Source organism: Macaca mulatta, chromosome 13, assembly GCF_049350105.2.
Source record: "Macaca mulatta isolate MMU2019108-1 chromosome 13, T2T-MMU8v2.0, whole genome shotgun sequence".
Lineage (NCBI taxonomy): Eukaryota > Metazoa > Chordata > Mammalia > Primates > Cercopithecidae > Macaca > Macaca mulatta.
Window position 1 is genome coordinate 74,405,799 of NC_133418.1, and position 14,898 is coordinate 74,420,696.

General features: G+C 37.5%; 1 protein-coding gene across 20 annotated transcripts in view; it reads left to right on the forward strand.

Annotated features, from left to right (window-relative positions):
• Window positions 1-14,898, forward strand: part of NRXN1 (neurexin 1) — a 1,126,307-nt gene that overhangs the window by 666,904 nt on the left and 444,505 nt on the right. The gene's annotated exons all lie outside the window — the stretch shown is intronic.

Sequence of the window (14,898 nt, forward strand, 5' to 3'; positions counted from 1 at the left end):
AGAGTAAGCAATAATGATTTTGTTTTTCATAGCTACAAAGGGTAGTACTTAGACCAATGTGAGAAAGTATAGGAAGCAATATGATTCAGCTATATGAATACCTTTTTAATTAGAGCTTTGAACCATGATGACATGAAAGGTGGTTGGTTATCAATTATCTTAAGATACAAGGTAGAGTTTGCATGCTATCCATCAGAGTTATTATTTAAGAAATCCATTTATTAGCTGTAAGCTTGGATTACATGACCTTCAATATTTTACCATATTTTATAAATACAAAAATACCTTATAAATTACTGTTGCAACAGTAACTGTCCCAGCTGTGTTGAGGGACATTTTGAGGGTCTGATAAAATTATGGATCCTCTTTCCATAAAAATGCACAGATGAGAAAAATGCACAGATGTGCACACACAATTTGCATAAAATTTTGAAGGTTCATGCTTCCCTTGAAGCTTATTCGTAGATCCCAGGATAAAAATCTGGTCTATAATTTAATTAACTTTGCAACTCTGAATAAACCACATAACTCAACTGACCACATAATCCTCATAATTAAGGTGTAGTGATTAGACAATCTTTAATGTATATAGGTCTTTCTGTTCCTAAAAAATAAAATATTTGATTTTTTATTAGAAAGGAATTCTTGAGTACAAGGCATATTCTCAGTATAATCAAATGGAAATGGATAGCAGAGGGTTTCTCAACATTGATAATATTGAAGCCTAAATAATAGAAGCAATAAAGCCTCATTTCCCTGTTGCTTTGGACATAAGCAACATGTTCTTAAGTCTCAACTTCCAACTTTGGCTTTTCGCTATTGGTAATAATAAAATGAAAGCACAGAAGGTTTGTGTGGGAGTTAGACCTCAGTGGAAAATAAGGAATGCCCTTTGTAATAAAAGACAATTGGGCACCTGGGTGAGTCCATTTTACAGCCCATTAACACTGCCCTCCATCGACAAAGATCATTGCTAAGTTTATCCACGTGAAGTAATTATACTTACATACATATACGATCATTCATGTGCATGATGACATGGAAATGATTTCCTTGGATTGAATTTGAGGAGGAAAAATAGGGATCAGCACTTCCTTAGTATCTGTGATACTAAGGACAGATTTGTTGTATGCCAGTCATTTGTGACCTGTCTTCAGTTCACACAAGACTGTCTTTAGTAATCTGAAAAATATTATAGGGGGGTAATTTTCAGTCTTAGCAAGAGCAGAGCAAAGGAATTAAGTTGAAAGGATTAGGAAGAGACTTCATTAGCACTTTTGAATTCATGTCCGTCAAAGCAAAGGAGTTTTCTGAATAACACCTCCCTTGTATGCCTCCCAACCATAAATTCACCTTCTTTTGCTTTTCCTCTTCCACCACCGTTCCCTTTCTCCTCCTTAACAGAAACAATTATTTATGGTGCATTCTAGGAAGTGCTTAGTGCTATAGAAAAAAAATTTGAAAGGAGATACAGAGAACTGTCTGCGAAGGATATCAACCCCCAAGGTATTTACTAGCTAATGGCAGAGAGAGGACACCTTGAGCAAATCAACATCTCTCTCTCTCTTTTTTTTTTTTAATAAATACATACAGACGTGCCAGAAATCATCATTCTAATAGCAGCACCAGACATTTACGAGCACCTGTTCTGTGGTAGGCCTTAGGCTAGCAAACATTTTTGAGCATTGGTGTTGCTTAGTTTCTTGTTAAGAATGCAGATTCCTAAGCACATCCTACAAATTCAGTAAGTCTAGGATGATGTACAATATTAAACTACGGCTTTATGGGAAAATGTTGTAAGTGGCCGGCAGGCTGCATTTTGGAAAGAAGAAAAACACCTGCTGACAAAATGGAGACTCAAAACAACATGAAACATGTACCCTGCCCTAATGTGTTTGCAGTACAGTTGGAGGAAATATGTATATACAGAGATAGAACAACAATACATGGAAACTAAAATCATGCCAACAAAATGGCAGAGAAAACAAATGAAGAGAGTATGGGGTAGATAATGGAGTTTCAGTGAAAAGAGGTAGAAATTGAGGTCAACTTTCAATAAATAGAGTATCTTTTATGAAGAGATACATTTACCTTTGCTATTAGCTATGGCCATTATTCATTTTGTATTTTCCTTTTGGCCTTTCTTCTACATTCTCTAATTTGCTTAGTTCACACTATAGCCTCCCCTCAATGGTGATGTAGTGGTTCTCTACCACTCTCCCCCAGCCCTACACTGAGAGGTTAACATCTTCACCAGTCTCTTTACTTTTAGGAAGCATCAGAGTTCACAGAAATGGGTACAAGAGACACTGATCATTACTTCGATTAGCCACTCTTCCTGGAGCTGTAGGTCAGAAGTTATTTTAGCATCACTTACTATAAAGATGCCCGTTAGCTTCGGATATGTAGGTGTTTGAGACAACAGGAATTATTATGGAGGGAAATTTTAGTCAGAAATCAAAAAGAACATTACAAACTGGCTACTTTTCCAGATTGAAAGCACATAAAGTCGTTGTCCATCAGTTCCACCAGAATATAGAAGACAAGTAACACCATGACATTATAAATTATTTGGTCCTATTTATTTGGAAAAGTAGGATTTTTTAACTTCCTGTAAGATCAATCCATTTGATTTGGCATGGAAGAATAAGAATTATTGCTGATAAAACTCTTTATGCTTATGATCAAATAGAGTGCACTTAATAAGCTTAATCTGAAACTGACAGTTCAGTAGATACAGTGTTAAGTGAGGAAGAGTTTAACAGAAAATATATAGGCTATATGTAATATACAATAAGTAAATGTATTCATTCGGAGTTTTTTGTTGTTGTTGTTTATTTTAAATGTACCTTTTATATACCCTTGTCTGCAGTTGCTGTGATTTTTCTCAACACCCACCTCTTTCTCTGAGCTAGCCATATGAATGAAAATATGAAAATATATAGGATTATGACCATAAGTCTATTGTCTTGTTAATGGTTACCTGACTCCCTGGGAAGGTACTTGGCAATGAGTTAGTTGTCTAGTCAGGGTACACCCAAATGTATCACAATGTCGACTTTTTGCTCCTTCCCTTCCACTCTTACATGTGAATTTACTCTGTTTTCTTGGCTGACAATTAGACCTAAAGCTATCTTGTTATTTCTTACAAATGCTATCATTTCTTTATCCAAAGAAATATTCAGAGGCAAGATCTTAGGCAGGGGAATAAATCAAAAATCCCTGTGGGAATGTAGATTAGTTCCAAACCCCCACTCCTTTGCTTTCTGGAACCTCCTCTTCATGTATGTTGAGTGTCATCAATATGTGCTTCCTTATTAATCTATTTCTACCTATTGGCCTTTCCTATAGTTTCAAGGCCAATAAAAAATAAGTCTACTTCTATATGAAAATCCTTGAAGTATTTGAACATGTCTATTCTATTTCCTTTAGTCTCTGTTACTTTAGACTGAATATGGCTCTTATAACCATCTGGTCACTCACCTGTTTTTCAAAGTATCTTTTAAAATGGGCACATAGCATGTCCAACATACTCCATGTGTGTCTTACGCAAAGTTCAGAAAAATGATTATTACTCTCATGATCTGGATACTAGAATTCAGTTCATACAAACATTTCTGCTAAAAGGTCCATCAAATTTGCCTATTACATTTTTGTTTAATAAAATCTCCTGTTTTTTTACACTAACAACTATAGTATTAAGTCTTCCTCATCCTGTGCTTATACTATTTTCTCAAATCTTCATACAGGTTTCTTTTGTTTTTGTTTTTTTTTCACTTATGCTTGTTAATGTTTCTTGCTCTAAAGAATTTGGGAGTCTGATGAGGAGGATATCCCACCAGTTGAAAATGTATTTCATGAGCTCTACCAGAATTTAAACAATCTTTAGTCCTATATGGGTCCTCTGGAATCTTCCTAGGTAAATTTGGCTTTCGTTTGTATGAACAACATGTGCACAAAAGAAAGAACAAATCTAGTTTTAAGTGTTTATCAGGACCTTTGAGGATTATAGAAAGCAATGACAAAGAAATTCTTTGCTAAGTGATGTAACTATTGATCTTATGCCACAGTGGTTTTCCAGCCGCCCAAATCAAGAACTTGTTGCTTGTATGCATTTAATCATGGTGTGGTGCCCAAGAGTTAGGGCAACTGAAACTCTTTAGATAGACAGGTAATTGTATATGTACATCAAACTTAATAGTGGCCTTGCAGAATGACAGAATATTAAATGCAAGGGAAATTTTGGATCAATACTTGTTTCTTAAAAACTTCATAAACAGCATTTGCCAAATAGATGGTAAGCACATGGTCAATAAGCGTGTCTTAGTTGTGCACATTATTGCTTTGGAACTGTCTAACTATGAAGATATATTAACTGAGGCAAGAATACTCATTCACCTTCAGTTAGATTCCATTTGCAGGGCTATTTCTGCGTGTCACAAGGTAGATATCCTTTCATGAACTTCAAGAGAGGATGGGGATCTGCCCAGCTCAGGATGAGGAGGCAATAAGCCCAAAGACTTGTTTCATCAATTTAGAACCAAACGCCCCGATCATTTATTTCTGAATGAGCCCAGGGCTTGGTTCAGATTCTGTTGCAGAGTAAGTGCTCAATAAATATTTGCTAGATAAATAAATAATTTGATACATTGATAATTAAATTGATGAAACAATGTATGGCAGGCCACAGTTACTCACATGTAGTTGTATTACCTGTGAAGATGTGTTTCTTACTAGTAAGCCCACATCAGAGACCTCCTGGTTGAGAGTGTGTCTTCAGTAAGCTCTAATTCTCTTCTACAGGAAATGAATATTCCTTTCCTCTTTCGTGGCGTGTTTAAGAAGGGGATTTTAGGTGCATTTCTTTAGTTCCATAGTATTATTTATTCAACGGCATTTTCTTCTGTTCAAGAGATGTGGATAGCCTTTTTCTCCTTGAGTTGTTATTTCTAATGGGCTCCTGTATTAAAGAAAGTGCCTTAACTTTCCTAAAATGCATGTGGATCTGGAGAAACCCAAGGCAAATAATATGTTCCCTACTTTCCTTAAGGATAAATGTCTCTCCCGGATGCCTGGAGGCCTCAGCTGGCTTACTCACCCATCTAAGTAATCATACAGAAAAAGTTATATCCATTAGGCATGTATTTAACTTTCACAACCTGAAGATCTGACTTATGTAGTATTAAACTGATAATTTATTTTTCACATTGAATAAGAAGTCCAGAGGTAGGTGACATAGGACTGGTGTAACTCCTGCAGGGAGACATCAAACATTTAAGCTCCTACTGTCTTCTTTCTTCTCCATCCTTAGTGTGTGGTTTTGACCTCATGATCTCAGAATTGGTATTGTCCGTGGGCATTCACTCTGCATTTAGAGCAACAGGAATAAGATTTTATGTCCAAAAAAAAAAGGTGGGGTAGGGGGACAGTCCACAAAAATCTACCTTTAAGAAAGTATTTTCGTAATTATGTAAATTCAATTTACATTGTTTCAAGATTAACTGGGTCACAAGGGCACTCTAACTCTAAGGCTGTTTTGGAAAGCAAGTAGTTTTAGTGGGACATATTGCTACTCTGTGCACTTCCCCCTCATCCTTTCAAATGGTTCTACTTGCTAGAGAGAAGGCAGAATGGATATTGAATACTAAACTAGAACTACTCTGTCACAGCAGCCTGTCTAGGTTGATAGCCCGATCTAGTGAGCCAAGGGCAGGGCTGCTCCAAAAATATTACAATTGAACAGTCACTGATTTTTAAAATGAACCTTGGTGTTTCTATATAGATACTACCTAGCAATTTATATGAGACTATTGAATTATTTAGTCCTGGATCTGAGTGTCATTACAAATTATTTCATTTTTTATATATGTTTTAATCTGGGAAACCTCAACATACTTTTCATTATTTAACCTGTCAGCAAATCCAACTCTGAATGTAAAAACAAAACAAACAAACAAACAAACAAACAAACAAAAATCCAGCCCAGAAAACCCAGTGGATTCAAACTTTATTTACTCAAGTAACCTATTATTATTATTTACTGTTGGATTAAGGAATTTATGTTGGGTGAAAGTAACATTCATCCCTCCAAATTTCACTTACCTCAGCCATACTAAATTACTTCAACCTACTTCTAAGATTATTTTATTCTGTAATGGACAAATTGTATTCCACTTGGTTACAGACCTGCAGTCTTCTAATTTGGTTTACCTGCGTAGTTCCTTATTCTATTTCATTTTTGCAAAGGATTTGTAGTGTGTACAATAGATTGTTCCACCAGATTTAGAACATATTACTTCAGTTATATGTAAAGCAGGAAATGTCTGCTACGTTAATATACTTATTTGCTTGTTCTTACTGTCTATATAGGATGAGTTCAACAATGATTTAATAGCATCCGTATTTTGACAAAGCGGAAAAAAGGCAATTAAAATCGTAGCTAGAACTTTGTCAACTAATCACCTACTGTTATCTCAGGTATCTGTCAACAGTGTGAAGGGTTTTAAGATATTAAGAACTGGGCAATTGTGGAATAAGCTGAAATAAATTATAAGGTTTTATCAAAAACCTATTATTTAGCTATGGAGACTTTTTATTGTTAATTATAAGGCATAAAAGTCATTCACTATAGAAAATTTGTAACTTTCTTAAACATACCTCATATAAACAATAAACCTTTAAAAATGAACTGTGAAAATAGACTCATGATTTTCCTTCCTCACATTTTATACATGTAGTATTATTTTCCTTTATTATTTAAGAGTACATTTTATTCCTCCATGAATGTAAATGCATTTAAAATAGATTAGGATTTTCACATGACATTTCAGAGCAGTTTTCTGCTACAGATTTTCTCAGATCTGAATTTAGTACCAACTAATAGCAGTGGTTAATATCAATGTGAACCTAAATAGTAAAGCATACATTTGCTGAAATTTACAGTTTTCAAGTTTCTAATGCTAGCAAAAGTGAACTCCCTCAAAATAAAAATCACCTATATTTTTCCTGAAAAAAAGCAAAAAACGCCTCATGTATCAGTTCAAATTCTTCCTTGTTAAACTAATTATCTTTTGGTTGTGTAGCAGTTTAATTTTTGCCATGCTGTGTAAAGGCTTGCTCAAAGCAATACAAGATAAAGGAAGTTTGGGTTTTCTTTTCTTTTTTTCATTTTCCTTATCTTTTCTATTGATTGGCTGAGAGAGAGTATGTGTTTGGGGATCTCTTGCAGTTTCTCTAGAGACTATTTATGTAAATTGAAAAAAATCAGTGTTACTTGGAAAAATAACTAAAACTTTGATTTAACAGTACAAAAGAGGGTACTATCTAATCCCTCAAGTAGGAAATTGCTTTTCTTCATGATCCATTGCTTTCATACTGTTTCTGGCTGCTACTGCCAAAAGAGAAAAGACCCACCTTTACTCTTCTGTTACCATGTCTGTTTTCGTCCCTCTGCAAAGCTTGGCAGTAAATAATAGCTGAAATGAGTAAATTTAAATAATAATAGTAAAAGTGCATGACTGATAAGATCATCAGGTCTCAGTTGGACAACTGTGATTATACAGAAGAGAAGCAGGAAAGAATTGACAAAGGAACTTAAAATGGGAAATTAAGAATTTGGCATAGTGTAGCAATGAAGATGTGACTTATTTGTAGCTGTTTTATATGTTACTGTAAATATTAGCTGGAATGGGATCACATGTACTCCAAAATTGGTGATTTTTCTGAAGGAGGCAGGTTTTCTATGAGATGCTTTGAATTTTATTTTCAACAAATGCTAAATCAAAATGCTGCCTGTGAAAAGATACTGATTTTGTTTGTTTATAGTTGATCTTTCAATGGCCATTAAACTATATAGCTTTAACCACAATTTAATCTGGTGTTTGCTAATTTTTTTTAATAGTACTTTAAGTTCTGGGATATATGTGCAGAACATGCAGGTTTGTTACACAGGTATACATGTGCCATTGTGGTTTGCTTCCCCCATCAGCCTGTCATCTACATTAGGTATTTCCCTAATGCTATCCCTACCCTTGCTTCCCACCCCACAACAGGCCCCAGGGTGTGATGTTTCCCTCGCTGTGTCCATGTGTTCTCATTGTTCAACTCCCACTTACGAGTGAGAACATGCAGTGTTTAGTGTTCTGTTCCTGTGTTAGTTTGCTGAGAATGGTGGTTTCCAGCTACATCCATGTCCCTGCAAAGGACATGAACTCATACTTTTTTATGGCTGCATAGTATTCCATGGTGTATATGTGCCACATTTTCTTTATCCAGTCTAATATTGATGGGCATTTGGGTTGGTTCCAAGTATTTGCTGTTGTGAATAGTGCTGCAATAAACATACGTGTGCATGTGTCTTTATAGTAGAATGATTTATAATCCTTTGGGTATATACCCAGTAATGGGATTGCTGGGTCACATGGTGTTTCTGAACTTCTTATTGGTCTCTTCAGGAATTTGACTTCTTCCTGATTTAGTCTTGGGAGGGTGTATATTTTCAGGAATTTATCAATTTCTTCTAGTTTTTTTTGTTTGTTTGTTTTTTTGTTTTTTTGTTTTTTTTGAGACAGAGTCTGGCTCTGTTGCCCGGGCTGGAGTGCAGTGGCCGAATCTCAGCTCACTGCAAGCTCCACCTCCCAGGTTTACGCCATTCTTCTGCCTCAGCCTCCCGAATAGCTGGGACTACAGGCGCCTGCCACCTCGCCCGGCTAGTTTTTTGTATTTTTTAGTAGAGACGGGGTTTCACAGGGTTAGCCAGGATGGTCTTGATCTCCTGACCTCGTGATCCGCCCATCTGGGCCTCCCAAAGTGCTGGGATTACAGGCTTGAGCCACTGCACCCGGCCTTCTTCTAGATTTTCTAGTTTATTTGAGTAGAGGTGCTTATAATATTCTCTGATGTAAGTTTGTATTTCTGTGGGATCTGTGGGGATATCCCCCTTTATCATTTTTTTATTGTGTCTATTTGATTCTTCTCTCTTTTCTTCTTTATTAATCTGGCTAGTGGTTGATCTATTTTGTTGATCTTTTCAAAAAACCAGCTCCTGGTTTCATTGATTTTTTTGTGTCTCTGTCTTCTTCAGTTCTACTCTGATCTTAGTTATTTCTTGTCTTCTGCTAGCTTTTGAATTTGTTTGCCCTTGCTTCTTTAGTTCTTTTTATTGTGATGTTAGGGTATTGATTTTAGATCTCTCCTGCTTTCTCCTGTGGGCATTACGTGCTATAAATTTCCCTCTAAACACTGCTTTAGCTGTGTCCTAGAGATGCTGGTACATTGTGTCTTTGTTCTCATTGGTTTCAAAGAACATCTTTATTTCTGTCTTTATTTCGTTATTTATCCAGTAGTCATTCAGGATCAGGTTGTTCAGTTTCCGTGTAGTTGTGCGATTTTGAGTGAGTTTCTTAATCCTGAGTTCTAATTTGATTGTACTGTGGTCTGACAGACTGTTACGATGTCTGTTCTTTTGCATTTGCTGAGGAGTGTTTTACTTCCAGTTATGTGGTAAATTTTAGAATAAGTGCAATGTGGTGCTGAGAAGAATGTATATTCTGTTGATTTGGGGTGGAGCATTCTAGAGATGTCTATTAGATCTGCTTGCTCCAGAACTGAGTTCAAGTCCTGAATATCCTTGTTAATTTTCTGTCTCATTGATTTGTATAATATTGACAGTAGAGTGTTAAACTCTCCCATTATTATTGTGTGGGAGTCTAAGTCTCTGTGTAGGTGTCTAAGAACTTGCTTTATGAATCTGGGTACTCTTATATTGAGCGCATATATATTTAGGATCGTTAGCTCTTCTTGTTGATTGCATTGCTCTTCTTGCATTGATCCCTTTACCATTATGTAATGCTCTTCTTTGTCTTTTCTGATGTTTGTTGGTTTAAAGTCTGTTTTATCAGAGACTAGGTTTACAACCCCTGCTTTCTTTTGCTTTCCATTTGCTTGGTAAATCTTCCTCCATCCTTTTGTTTTAAGCCTATGTGTGTCTTTGTACATGAGATGGGTCTCCTGAATACAGCACACCGATTGGTCTTGACTGTATCCAATTTGCCAGTCTATACCTTTTGATTTGGGCATTTAGCCCGTTTACATTTAAGGTTAATATTGTTATGTTTGAATTGATCGTGTCATTATGATGCTAGCTGGTTACTTTTCCCATTAGTTGATGCAGTTTCTTCATGTTGCCGATGGTCTTTACACACATTAGTCTTTCACATTACAGTGACTGGTACCAGTTTTTCCTTTCCATATTTAGTGCTTCCTTCAGGAGCTCTTGTAAGGAAGGTCTGGTGATGACAAAAATCCCTCAGTATTTGCTTGTCTGTAAAGGATTTTATTTATCCTTTACTTGTGAATCTTATTTTTGCTGGATAAGAAATTCTGGGTTGAAAATTATTTTCTTTAAGAATGTTGAATATTGATCCCCTCTCTCTTCTGGCTTGTAGGGTTTCTGCAAAGAGATCTGCTGTTAGTCTCATGGGCTTCCATTTGTGAGCAGCCCGACCTTTCTCTCTGGGTGCCCTTGACATTTTTTCCTTCATTTCAACCTTCGTGAATCTGATCATTATGTGTTTTGGGGTTGCTCTTCTTGAGGAGTATCTTTGTGGTGTTCTCTGTTTTTCTTGAATTTGAATGTTGGTCTGTCTGGCGGGTTGGGGAAGTTCTCCTGGATAATATCCTGAAGTGTGTTTTCCAACTTGGTTCCGTTCTCTCCTTCACATTCAGGTACACCAATCAAATGTAGGTTTGGTCTTTTCACATAGTCCCATATTTCTTGGAGGCTTTGTTCATTCCTTTTCATTCTTTCTTCTCTAATTTTGTCTTCATGCTTTATTTTGTTAAGTTGATTGTCAATCTCTGATATCCCTTCTTCTTCTTGATCTGTTCGACTATTGATACTTGAGTATGCTTCACGAAGCTCTCGTGCTCTGTTTTTTCAGCTCCATCAGCTCATTTAGGTTCTTCTCAAAACTGGTTATTCTACTTAGCAATTTGTCTAATCTTTTTTCAAGATTCTTAGCTTCCTTGTAGTGGGTTAGAAAATGCTCCTTTAGCTCAGAGGAGTCTGTTATTACCCACCTTCTGAAGCCTATTTCTGTCAATTCGTCAAACTCATTCTCCGTCCAGTTTTGTTCCATTGCTTGCAGGGGACTGTGATCCTTTGAAGGAGAAGAGGCATTCCAGTTTTTGAAATTTTCAGCCTTTTTGCACTGTTTTTCCTCATCTTTGTGGATTTATCTACCTTTGGTCTTTACTGTTGGTAAACTTCTGATGGAGTTTTTGTGTGGTTGTTCTTTTTGTTGATGTTGATGCTATTGCTTTCTGTTTGTTAGTTTTCCTTTCTGTTACTTTTCCTTCTAACAGTCTCCTACAGGTCTGCTGGAGTTTGCTGGGGGGTCCACTCCAGACCCTGTTTGCCAGCAGAGGCTGCAGAAGAGCAAAGGTTGCTACTTGCCCACTTCTGGAAGCTTCGTCCCAGAGGGACACCTGCCAGATGCCAGCTGGAGCTCTCCTGTATGAGTTGTCTGTCGACCTATGCTGGGAGTTGTCCCCCCATCAGGAGGCACAGGGATCAGGGACCCATTTGAGAAGGCAGTGTATCCCTTAGCAGAGCTCAAGCACTGTGCTGGGAGATCTGCTGCTCTCTTCAGAGCAGGCAGGCAGGAACGTTTAAGTTGGCTGAAGCTGCACTAATAGCCGTCCCTTCCCCCATGTGCTCTGTCCCAGGGAGATGGGAGTTTTATCTATAAGTTCCTGACTGGGGTTTCTGCCTTTTTTTCAGAGATGCCCTGCCCAGAGGGCAGGAATCTAGAGAGGCAGTCTGGCTACAGCAGTTTTGTGGCGCTGTGGTGGGCTCTGCCCAGTCCAAACTTCCCAGCAGCTTTGTTTACATTGTGAAGGGAAAACCACCTGCTCAAGCCTCAGTAATGGTGGACGTCCCTCCCCCCACCAAGCTTGAGCGTCCCAGGTCGACTTCAAGCTGCCGTGCTGACAGCAAGAATTTCAAGCCAGTGGGCTCCCGAGAGGAGTGATTCACTGAGCAAGGCCACTTGGCTTCCTGGCTTCAGACTGCTTTCCAGGGGAGTGAGCGGTTCTGACTCGCTGGCGTTCCAGGCACCACTGTTGTACAAAAAATAACTCCTGCAGCTAGCTTGGTGTCTGCCCAAATAGCCACCTAGTTTTATGCTTGAAACCCAGGACCCTTGTGGTATAGGCACCAGAGGAATTCTCCTGGTCTGTAGGTGGTGATGACCATGGGAAAAGCCTAGTGTCTGGGCCAGACAGTACCATCCCTCATGGCACAGTCCCTCACCGGCTTCACTTTGCTAGGAGAGGGAGTTTCCCGACCTCTTGTGCTTCCTGGGTTAGGCAACGCCCCACCCTGCTTTGGCTTGCCCTCTGTGGGCTGCATCCACTGTCTAACCAGTCCCAGTGAGATGAACCAAGTACCTCAGGTGAAAATGTGGAAATCACCTGCCTTCTGCATTGGTCTTGCTAGGAGCTGCAGACCTGAGCTGTTCCTATTTGGCCATCTTGCCCAGGAATCCAGTTTGCTACTTTTAAAGCAAACCACTGTGAAAACAGTTTCATTCTTAATATTTGCCTTATAAATTTTATTAATGCATGAAATTTTACACTGCACAGGAAATGGGAAATTTGCCCCTCCCTTCAATATGAGAATAGCACATAAATAAATAAAAATATGCCGGGGTGCAATAGCTCACGCCTGTAATCCCAGCACTTTAGGAGACCGAGGTGAGTGGATCACCTGAGGTCGGGAGTTCGAGACCAGCCTGACCAACATGGAGAAACCCTATCTCTACTAAAAATACAAAATTAGCCAGGTGTGGTGGCGCATGCCTGTAATCCCAGCTACTCGGGAGGCTGAGGCAGGAGAATCGTCCGAACCTAGGAGGCGGAGGTTGTGGTGAGCCGAGATTGCCCCATTGCACTCCAACCTGGGCAACAAGAGTGAAACGTAGTCTCAAAAATCATAATAATAATAAATAAATAAATAAATAAATAAATAAATAAATAAATGTATTATTTATTTGTTTATGTAGAGATGGGATCTCTCTGTCACCCAGGCTGGAGCACCATGGCCTTATCATCACTCACTGCTGCCTTGAACTGGATTAAAGGGATCCTCCTGTGTTAACTAGCACCACAGATATATACCACCATGCCTGCCTAATTTTTTAATTTTTTGTAGAGATAGGGTCTCCTTATGTTGCTCAAGCTGGTCTCAAACTTGCAGTCTCCAGTGATCCTTCTGCCTCTGCCTTTCAAAGTGCTGAGATTTCAGGCCTGAGCACCTGGCCCAGTTTACATTATTTAAGGACATTGGTAGTGAGACATTTGTTTCTTCTATTTGATTTAAAGAAATTCTTAAGTCTAGATAGTTTCTTGTATCTCTTTGATTAGGTGCCTAAAGCAATCTGAATGTAAACTAGTTCATTTAAAAATAATGTCAGAGGCAATCATCAAGTATTCTTTTAAAAAATCATCAGATATGCTTTGTTTTAATACCTGTCATGAGTTAAATTTTGAAGACCACACCATATGTCTAATGAAAGCTTCATTAGGAAGACATTAGTAGATTAATTCCACTTGCTGTGTGGTTTATTTTATTTAGAATGCAATAAGGTAAGTTCATTACTTTGCAGGCATAATGTTTTCTACTGTACTTGAACGCAACGAGGAACAATTCCACAGAGGTCTGTGGATCTACTAACACCTGTCAAGATAAACACACAGTTCTCCAGGGGAATCATCTCAGCAATAAAACAGAGAAAATGTGAGGCAACGTAATTCTTTTACAAAAAAAAAATAAGACAGTTTTTAAAAAGCAACATTGATTAATAATTTTTCAAAATTCCTCAGAAGTCTTATATTTCTTATACAGGCATCAAACAATTTCCTATCTTTTAAGAATAAATGTTTTGTAGCATATACATCTTATTTTAAAATCAATATTCTAAGAGACTTGAACTATTGGAATAATTGTGCAGTTTGAATTGAGCTATTGAAAGTTTTTCCAACTCTTATAGCTAGTCTTCCCTCATCCATTCCAGAAAAAAATACATTAGATGGTAAGTTTTGCTATAGTAATATTATTTGAATGGTTATAGTGAAAATGGTGGCAGTATTTCCATTATAAAACCCTATAGTTAAGAATTTATAAGTTGGCTATAAATATTTGTTCTGTAATTCAGCTTGGCAGCAAGCATCTTAGCTTGGCGGTACTTTCTTTTATTTTTTTGTGAAGTATGGAAAAGAAAGACATCTGTTTATAACATGAGTAGGATAATATCACAATGAATTCCATCATTCTTTATAACCAGCTTACTTAGCATTCAAATTAAAATTAAGCCTAAACTTCCTACATATTTTAGATAATAAAAGTAACTCACCAATAAACATGTAAGGATACATTGAAGAGGATTTGTTTCGTTTCTCTGTTGGCTTTGGTGATTTCAACCACTAAACATGGTGGTAGACTTAACCAGTTGCTTTGATCATCATTTATTCTGCACAGCAGTAATGTGAATAGACTGTTACAGATCCTCACTAATTTTTAGGTATTTGTAATATTCTACACTTGAGAAGGTAGCAAAAAAATGACAGAGTTCAGAAATTTTTCCAATGGAGAAATATGTATTAACATTTGACAGAACAATTAATACAATACTAAGAGAGGAAGGAAGTAGAAAAGATAGTTTTACAGAGAGAATAGCACGGGCTATGTCAAAGTAAAAACAACAACAAAAAGCGTGCAGTGTGTTTTATGGAAGAGTGAGAAGTTCATGTGGCTGAAACCTGAGGTGTTTGTGGGGAAAGTGGCAAATGTTGAAATGGAAGTAAAATAAGTGGCATGGAGGCACACTTTAAAGGACT